Raw genomic sequence first — 10,856 nt, forward strand, 5'->3', positions numbered from 1 at the left:
AATTCTCCTGCGAGACACTCGAGGAGAGTAATGTATGTGGAGGAACTACTCAGCTCAACTTAACATAAAGTCTTTCCACTGAACAAAAGGTGACTGGGCAGTATATACCTCTCAGAAGAGGAACTACGAGGCCCAGCAATCCCAATAGTACACAATCACTAGGGTCTTGCCGCAAAGCAGTAATCATGAGGTCAGAGTAGTAGTTGTGCCCATTCTGCTTCTTCCAGATGCCTGCCAGTGAGGCTATGCAGACTGGATCCTAAGGTGAGGTCTCCGGGTGTCTGATATCCACTAAGATGTAGCCCCCCTGCTCTGCTACAGTCGGGACTTTGATGAACAGAAACGTGAAACAGCAGAACGGCTCAAGGTAGGCAGTACCCAACCTCCACCTGAACAGGTGTAAATCCCTTGGACAGGAAGACACCGCTGTTCTAAATCTCAGGCTATTTATGTGCTCCTAGGTCACCTTCTGGACACACCTCCACAGGGATTGGCTGCAGCACAATAAACATTCAGGCTGCCCATTTGTATTGCTCTACTCCTATGTTCCAGAACAGAGTACAGCCACTACGTATTTCAGCCTGTCATTGATCTTAACAGGTTGCTGGCAGCAGGCTGTAAGCTGCCCCTGTGCCTCCCTTTCACCCAAGAACGTCCATTTTTTTGCACTGTATGGGCCAAACCATCTGTATGAGTCCTAATAGAACTAGCAGCAAAGAAAAAAAGTACATTTGACAGTATTCAGTGGTCAATTTAGCTGCTTGTAAATGGCTTTTCCTTCCTGATTAGAGTTGCACTTTAAATATTTTTTAATAGATCAAGCAGTGTTAGTCATGAATAGTTATGTGTTTATAAAAAGCCTTTGAAAACATCTCACATCCATTCCAATCAGGTATTTGTGATGCATAATGAGAGGTTATTACAATAATGGAATGTCGCATCTTCATTTGGTTGTGGGGAGGTGGATTAAAGGACAAACCGTGTCACGTATTCCACATGAAATGTGAATACAAATGATGCCGTTTCTATTGCCTTTTTACTGCATGGATCACTTTTAATTGGCTCATCATTTTTTTTTGCAAGATATTTGATGGCCTAATTAGACTTAAAAAGGTAGTTTGATCATTGGATAAGGCAGATGTTTCCAAACTTTTTATTAATATGAAAGTTAAATCTCAATGTTCTTTTATTTTTCTGACAGAAACTGGTTACGAGTTATTAAAGTCGAACTCCTTGCAGATGTAAATGACACAAATTAATGCAGCTCTATAGTCATTAATACATCATTAAGTGTACTTTTTAAAAAAAATACAGCTAGTGAATGTGCTTGAAGATAACTTGCCATCAGCTTCTTGTAGTCTCTGTACAGGGGCAACACAAGGAGCTGCAGTGCTCATGCGTTAACAAGTAACATGCTGACAGAAGGAGAGAGTAAAGTGGCAGAGAGATGAGCTCTATTCTCTTAACCCCTTTGTGCCGGCAGCTCCCAGTCCTTTAAGAGGTTTCAGAAGCCAGGAGGCGGGGTTTTAGGGTCATGTGACTGCCGTGATTCTCTGTCGTGGCGGTCACATGATCAGAAAAGGTCCCGATCGCAAGGGGAGATTGGGACCTTTCCATGAGTCATGGACATATGTGCTGGGAGCACACGCCCTGCACGCTCTCAGCACATGTATTTTCAAATGGTACGCAAATATGCAGCCAGTCAGCATTAAGGCCCAGATGCCGAGAGGCCACACATTTGTGTGCGCTCGGCGTCTAGGGGTTAAGCTGTCCACTCACAGGATGGGGGGAGGAACAACATCTGTAAGCATTACTTAATTGCAGAAGAGAAATATCATGTCTCCCGCCCTGGCAAACAGGACTGTGCTGTATGGCAGAGCTGTGTAAATCTCAGGAGTTGATGGACAGAAATACAAATCTTTTGGCAGCTAAATTAGCATCTTATATATTATTATTAATATTATACAGGATTTATATAACACCAAAAGAGTTTGCACTTTACAAAATGGAAGGAGACAGTACACTTACAATATACACTGCTCAAAAAAATTAAAGGAACACTTTTTAATCAGAGTATAGCATCAAGTCAATGAAACTCCTGGGATATTGATCTGGTCAGTTAATCAGGGGGTTGTTAATCAGTTTCAGCTGCTTTGGTGTTAATGAAATTAACAACAGGTTCACTAGATGGGCAACAATAAGATGACCCCCAAAACAGGAATGGTTTTACAGGTGGAGACCACTGACATTTTTTTTCCTACTCATCTTTTCTGTTTTTTACTAGTTTTTCATTTGGCTAGGGTCAGTGTCACTACTAGTAGCATGAGGCGATACCTGGACACTACAGAGGTTGCATAGGCAGTCCAACTCCTCCAGGATGGCACATCAATACATGCCATTGCCGGAAGGTTTGCCATGTCTCCCAGCACAGTCTCAAGAGCATGGAGGAGATTCCAGGAGACAGGCAGTTACTCTAGGAGATGTGAAAGTGAAAATCCCAAATACTCCTTCGCTTAGGGATGGACTCTATGTCATAGGGATCACACAACGAATATCTTGGAATATGCACGTCTTGCTGCCCTCAAAGAACCGGGGAGTCCAAAAGTACCAATAGAAAAAAACAAAACAGAGGGTGCACCGGCCTTGTTTACCTTTAAAAGTATGTTTATTAAATTTAAAAGAAGGTATTCTACCCACAATAGTACATAAATATAGGCACATCATACGGGACCACTTTGTCCAATTTGCAGTGCGTTTCTGAATAGTGATGAGAATGATGGACATGCAAAATTACTGATGCGTTTCGAGGACTAGCCTCTTCCTCAAGCACGTTAAATGACAGAGCGGGGTCGTTGCATGCTGAAGCGCACAGTGTGCACGCTTTGCATGCATTTTACATGATGAAAAAAGTCTCTGGACAGCATCGGGAACTGCAAGAGTTAAAAAAAAACCATTTCAGATGCAAACGCATTCCAAAAATGTAGATTTGTATTTTTAAAGACTTACAGTATATTTGAAATATATTTTTAAAAATATTTTTCATATATTTTGTAATGCATTTACAAATACATGTAAAAATATGTTAAAATTAATTTTTTATATGTTAAAAATCTGAAGAATATATTTAAAAAAATATATATTTTTAAAAATATTTTTCATATATTCTTCAGATTTTTTTTTTTAACAAATAAAAAAGTAATTTTAACATATATTTTTACATATATTTGTAAATGCATTCCAAAAATGTAGATTTGTATTTTTAAAGACATACAGTTTAATTGAAATGTATTTTTAAAAATATCTTTCATATATTTTGTAATTAAAATGCATTTCAACATACAGTATATATATATATATATATATATATATATATATATAAATATATTGAATATGGCCAAAATTGTAGTATTTCAAATATATGTCAATATATTTGGGAAGAATATTTTTAAAATATGTTTCATATTTTCTTCCATATGGGATGGCATGCATATCAAATGAGTTATAAACAGCCCACTCTCATCCCTGAATCAAATAACTAATATGCTGCTCTATCAGGGGCGGACTGACCATTTGAAAACTCGGGCACTGCCCGAGGGCCCAGGGTCAGTAGGGGGCCCCATGACATGCCCCTGGTACCTTTTTTATAGGCTTTTTGGGTTTGGGGAAGGACACAGGGGCCCCATGATTCCCTATTGCCCAGGGGGTCAGTAGGGGGCCCCATGAGATGCCCCTGGTACCTTTTTCATAGGCTTTTTTGAGTTTGGGCAAGGACACAGGGGCCCCATGATCCCCTATTGCCCGGGGGCCAATGAGTTGTCAGTCCACCCCTGTGCTCTATAGATATTATAGGGTGAGGCCACTCTAATGAGAAGTCATGGAGTATTCCACTGGGGAAGAGTAGTTTTTACCATATCTGTGCCACCTTCACTCATACCCAGTCTAGCACATCACTGCAGCTTCCAGCAATTCTAAAGTAAAAATGTATTCTGCTGTTCTTGAGGAACCTGCTATGATTTATGGCCAGCCTTACAGAAGTAGTGTGTGGGCACTTTTCTTTTGAACCCTATATTCAATCTTTTTATATAACTGTGTTTATGACAATATGTCTTCAGCAATTTACAAGTGCAGTCATCTGTCCTTCTTCACAAGTATTTTGGCTGTGAATTGGACCAGAACCTACAGCTGGAGACAGCTGTGTAATGGAAGCAGACTAGCCTGGAGTTGTGGTACAAATTTGATGTTTGGATTTTTGCTATTTTCATCAGTTCAGTGAGTTGTCCAACCAGCCCCTATGTTCATATATCTGGGCTTATGGCAATATATCTTCAGTAAGTCACGAGAGCGATCATCCATCCTTCTTTACACGTATGTTCAACCTGCAGGGACACATGCTGGACATTATACTACAATGCTGCATTGACCTGTGTTGCATTAAAATGCAACATTTATGCATTTTAACTCAACACAATGCAAGTCAATGCAGTGTTGTAGTGTGAACAAGACACATAAAAAACAATTGCTTTTTATGTGTCTGCGTTGACCTGCATTTTACAAGTGCACTAAAATGCAGATCAACGACACTCAACGAGCGTTAAAAACATGCATAAGATGGACGGAAATGACGCCCTGATGATGTCACGCTGATGAAACATGTTGGGAGGAGTCTTTACGTCACTTCTGGTGCTTCATGTTCAGTATGTAGAACACAGGAGCATCCTGGACACACAACCAAGTGCTATTGCTTGTACTTGCATACAAGCCATTTTATATTTTGTGTTTTTATGTCTTGTGAGAACTTTTTAATAAACGGTATAATGCTATTGGAGATTGATCTCTGGTTCCTTCTATATTCTGTGGTGGAGTGAAGGAGCAAGGAGTGGATAAAAAACCCAGCAATGGCAGAACACATACCCCGAAGGACAGCGGTGGTTACTAAAGTGCTAGTGACCCACTTTTTACATAAAGGGGTCCTGGAACTTCAGTGAGTGGGGTTCACAGAGGCGAAGCACGATAGTCACATGAATTGGAGGAGTGTGCAATTGGCACTTTATGTTAAGAGCACTATTGACAGCACTTTGCTATGGACATCACGCATTTTTATTTTAGAATATGTAGTACTTTTATTTTCATTCTGTATAATTGTTTTAACTGTTTTACTTGCCATATTGTCGAGTTGTAGTAGTGAGGGGGAAGTGGAACATAGCGTTCATATTGGAAATATTTTTGGGAGGGGGGGGTATTTTGTGATACGTACGTGGTAATATATTGACAGGGGTCACACTCAATGGGAGTTTTATTGTTTTATCGTTTGAGTATTTAGCACGTAAGAAGTTCTTTGAACACTTCAAGGAGGAAGGTGTATTGTAGTGCCATACTAAAATATATAGCACCCTCCTAGTTTAGCTAGGGGGGAGCTAGACCCTAATGGCTAGAGAGGGGTCAAATTCTGGTCAGGGCTGAGAGTCTCTGCAGGCCAGCCCCTCTTGAAATTCCCCCTGCTCTTAGGCTTTCAGAAAAGGGCCTTGGAGGCAGTGGGTGGATCTGAGGAGTGGCAGGCTGCACTTTTGAGGGACCTCAGGCAATCCCCAACAACAGGAGGTTTGGCAAGGGGCTGGGCTCCCTTAACCTCCATTGCGGTCTGATTATGTCAGTATTTCTGTGCTCGAAGCGGTACATTTTTTTGCATGGAAATATGTTCTTTTTTTATTGTGGGCTTGTAATTCTTTGGAATAACTCACTGAAATCTGTCCGAACAAGAGTCTAGTAAACATCCCGGGTATGATAAAATTTGAAACACGAAATCATAAATTATAATATAATAAATAATCATAAAAAATAATAATATAATAATAATAAATTTAATTCAATAATATAATCAAAACAAAAACGCTGAAATTTTAAATATAGCGCCAAGTTTGCACATCACTGAGCAAAGTCGCAAAATCGTTATCAGTGTCTGATGAGGAATTTCCCCACAAATCATTATCACTCAATTCTGCAAGTGGTTCTAATTTACTATCGCTGTTCTCTAGCTGGTCTAAAATCGCTTTTGACCTAAAGGGACGCTTTTTGGACGCCATGGATGTTTCTCAGCTTCCAGGCAGAAAGAACAGTAAAAATTCAGGCAGGACACAGGACAAAGCACTATGGACAGTGTATTGAGTGAATGTCACTTTTAAAATGTTTTAATTTCCCGTCAGTTCCGTCCCAATGCTCGCAGGGAATGGAACCCAGAAGATGTATCCTGGCATCGGCCAGAGGAGATGGCCGGGGACGCTGCAGGGGGGACATCACAGGAGCGAAGGACAAGGTAAGTGCAAGAGGGAATCCCTGAGCAACGCTGCAGGGTATTCCCGAGTGTAGCTCTGGGTTACCGCTTTTGGTACTGAAAGTTAACCCTGAGCTACACTTGGGAATACCGCCAGGGGGGTTAAAGGTGTTAGAGCCTGCTCAGTAGCAGGAGAGTGGTGGTGGGAGAGGAGTGAGAAGCAGGAAGATGTGAGTCTGGAGGAGGAAAGCTGCCAGGAGGACTAGTGGAATGGGGCCTGCCTGCAAGCCTGGAGCTGGAAAGGAGGAAAACTTGAGACTCTCTGGCCCCCTGAGAGAGGACCACCTGTATGGCAGAAAAGGAGTAGCCTATCTGATAGGCCTGGTAGCAGCAGCCATTCCGCAAGCGGTACAGGAGAGGATCTGAGTGAGTACACCTGCACCCCCTGGGTGAGTAAGAAAGGAGCACTCTGGTGGGAAACAAGATTAGCCCTCTGCTAGTAACTGTGCACCTTACTTAAGGGAACAGGAGCCAGACCCCCTGCTCAGGAAGAAAGTCTCCAGATTGCTGGATGAAGAGGAGTTCATCTAGGGAAGCAATGGGCAAACTACGGCCCGCGGGCCGTATACGGCCCGGCGGACCTTTTAATCCGGCCCGCGGAGCTAGGCTCCTCTCACAGTCCGCCCTGAAGACCGGTGTAGCAAAATCTGTCTCCTATGAGGATCTGTCCCCCTCGACGTATCTGCGCATGTGCCAGAGATCGCCGATCGGCTGCTAATGCCTGAAACTGGCACATGCGCAGATACGTCGAGGGGGACAGATCCTCATAGGAGACAGATTTTCATGCTACACCGGAACGGCGCGGACACGGCGAGAGGAACGCGCGGAGCAAAGGTAAGTGAATTGACACAGGGGGGACTTAATATGGGGGATGAATTACTATAGGGGGGATGAATTACTATAGGGGGGATGAATTACTATATGGGGGATGAATTACTATGGGGGATGAATTACTATAGGGGGGATGAATTACTATAGGGGGGATGAATTACTATATGGGGGATGAATTACTATGGGGGATGAATTACTATATGGGGGATGAATTACTATGGGGGATGAATTACTATGGGGGGTGAATTACTATGGGGGGTGAATTACTATGGGGGGATGAATTACTATGGGGGATGAATTACTATATGGGGGATGAATTACTATATGGGGGATGAATTACTATGCTTACTATGGGGGAATATTACTATACTTACTATGGATGACACATACACATCATTCATCTACTCTTGGTCCGGCCCCCGGGTCCAATATATGAACCCATTGCGGCCCTCAAGTCAAAAAGTTTGCCACCCATGATCTAGGGTCTGGGGTAGTACAGCTGGAGCTGCTGGCTAGCTCTCCAACAGAGACTGTGTCAGAGAAAAGAAGCTTTGAATAGTTCAGGAAGTTGTCCTCAGATTTCAGTTCCCTTGGGCATCCTATACACCCCTTTATCCTATCCAAGTTTAATCCCCTCAATAAACTAACAAAACCAACGCTCGAGGTCTGATTTCTGTCTGTGGATGAAAGCTTGTGTGGGAAATGCTGACTGGCTGTTCAGGACTATAGGGGGACACAAATTCATCAGCAATCCCTAATGGGGTAGTGCTACATATGATACTGTACATCCATTTTCCCTGCATTTTATCTCAAGTCAGTGTGAATTCAGCCTTAGGCTCCATGCACACTTTACGCTCAAAAACTGCTGATAATGGCGTCTTTAGTAGCGTTAACACCATGACACACTGTGAGTTATACACATTCTGTAGCCCACAATAGATGGGCTTGTTGGTTGTGTTCCCTACACAGGGCAAATCTTCACAGGCCTCCCCTATTTGTCATCTTTTGTCAACTTTCACCAGAATCTAAAATCTTGGTGCTCATATCTCATACAGAAATCTTGACAACATGATACACTTTCTTTAGCCCAAATCTGTCCCTACTGTTAAAAGGTGAGTGGACAGGATTTTCTATCTAGACTAAAGTTTGTCATCTGTCAGCAGAAACTAGGCTTGGTGCTTATATCTCATACAAAAAACCTTGCAACATGACACGCTTTGAGTAATACAGTTTTTTTAGCCCACATAAATCTGTTCCTACCATTAGAAGGTTAGTTGGTTGTTTCCAACTAAAGCCTTGGTGCCTATATCTCATACAAAAACCTTTGCCGATTCTGTTCCAACCTATAGTTATGTAGCACCCCCTACATAGACCTTTAGGTAAATTTAGTATGGGGCTTCTGCTGTAGCCACAGGATCCGGAATTGTTTAGTTTAGTCTCCTCAAGACTCCACAGACTGGGAGTTTGATTATCTCCCCCTTGGCTGTAGGAGAAGCTTCTGGAGATTAAGGTGTGAGGATTCAAATACCAGGCCTGAATATTTAGTCCAATTCCCAGATGGTGGATGGGTTTCTGTTAAATAAGCTAGAGTCCAGAGGAGAGGGTCTTTCCCCTGTGTGGGAATGGATCTGTGAGCTCCAGTGGCTTCTTGTCCTCGGGCATTCCTGGGCAAGACTGTGTGCACTTTGGGACCCCGCGAGTAAAGTTCTCTCTCTTGTGCTGAAGTTTTCTTCATCTCCTGACGAGAAAGTGGACTATCTAATGCAGACCATAGACGGGTCGAAAATCGTCCGTTTAAAAAAAAAAAAAAAAAAACGAAAAATCGGTCGTTCAATCGGCCGACGTTACCACGAACAGTTAAAAAAAAAAAAAAATCGGCCAATTTTTGGCCCGTCTATGCCAGCATTTTTACTTCTGTCCCTTGCAGAGAGCTCTGCTATTATATTTTACATGAAAACGTATTGTGGTTGTAATAATGTATCCATTTTTATCCATTTCAGATACAGATGTTTTTATTCGGATGCAAATAGATACATTGTTGCAACAGCAAGACTTTTCATTGAAAATATAATAGCGGACTGGAATTCTTATTCTCTTCTTTTTCTTCTTCTTCTTCTTCTTTTTCTTCTTCTTTTTCTTAGTCTTCTTTTTTAGTCTTCTTTTTTTTCTTCTTCTTGCAGGTCACTGCTCATGCGCAGATTTATTATTGGTAAAACGATCGGCCAATTTTCCCATCATTGCCGGGAAAATTGGTCAATCGTCAAAATCGGCCGCAAATTTTCCAACTTTACTGATAAAAAAATGGGCCAAAACGCCAAAAAACGGCCGACCAATTAACCCACTAATGGTGCGAAAATCAGCAATTTTGTTTTTCGGCCAAAAAACGGCCAATTTTCGCACCGTCTATGGCCTGCATTAGTCTTCTAACATTTGCTCTATATTTTTGGTGCATAGTCCCCAGTTGTGCCTGTATAGACTGTCATAGCTCATTAATATCACTTTGGTGATTCCTTGTGCTACTATCAAGATAAGGGTGTTTTCCACTAGCAATCTGTTCCGTTTTGGAGTGCCCTGCTTCACTCCCAGATCCCCCATCCCAAATTTTATCAGCAGTTTACAAAAAAATACACCCCTAGACTGTTTACTGAGCCAGAATGGATGAATGACAGCTGTGTGCCTGGCTGTCCTGCACTGATTAGAGAAAGAACCTGTGTATATCTACAATGGCACCAGCGGAGGTAGCGTTATAGCTGGTATTCAGTAAGATGGGTCAAACTTCTTCTCTTCTTTTCATACAGAGCTACTGAGGAATGTATTTCACACATGGACAGGACTGACTCTAGAGGCTGAGCACGCTGACCTCATGGCCATCTTTTTTATCATTCGCAGTTTCACCCTAACCCGACACTCAAATGTTTAAAGTGAAAGTTTTCTATTAAATGGTCTAAAGTACATCATGCGGTAAACTATAAAATGGTAAAGTATATATCAAACATTAGTATATTTCATCACTGCGGGTTCTGAATTATGCGATAACACCTGTGGTGGAAGGAGAGATAAAATCTCCAAAGTATTCATTGCAAATAAAGTTGTTCAAACTCAGAGCAAAGTTAAATCTTTCTTGAGGTTCTTGAGATCTGAAAGAACTTTGCTGACATCTTCAGGACCCAGAGAGAATTGCTTCCATTGGTTTCTGTATCATCCTGTCGGTTTAATAAATGGAAACCGGTTATGTTTTTCTGACTTTGCATTTCCTTCTCACACAAGACACTAATCATGGCCAAAATTAATAATGCATAGAGCAAGGTTCTTTATACTGGTTTATTAAACCAGAATATGAGCCCATTCCATGATCATTTTAATCAATTCAAAAGTATGAGAGCTATCACATTTTAATATGCTTGTTGCTAAAGAGGAATACCCCCTCCACCCATAAAAAAATTAAAGTTAGCAGCTACAAATACTGTAGCTGCTGACTTTTAATATTAGGGCATCTACCTGCCAAAATGTCCAGCAGTGTCTTCACCCAAGCAGATTCTTCAATTAGCTATCGGGTGCTGGCACCACCATCTTAACTAAGGGAAACCCGCAGTGAAGCCTTGTGGCTTCACAGCTGGTTTCCTACTGTGCATGCACAAAGCGAGCTGCACTTCATGAATGGGCCGCAGTCTTCTGGGACCTGTGAAGTGTCCCAGAA

Source organism: Staurois parvus, unplaced genomic scaffold, assembly GCF_062004578.1.
Source record: "Staurois parvus isolate SC_StPar_1 unplaced genomic scaffold, SC_StPar_1.0 ptg000027l, whole genome shotgun sequence".
Classification (NCBI taxonomy): domain Eukaryota; kingdom Metazoa; phylum Chordata; class Amphibia; order Anura; family Ranidae; genus Staurois; species Staurois parvus.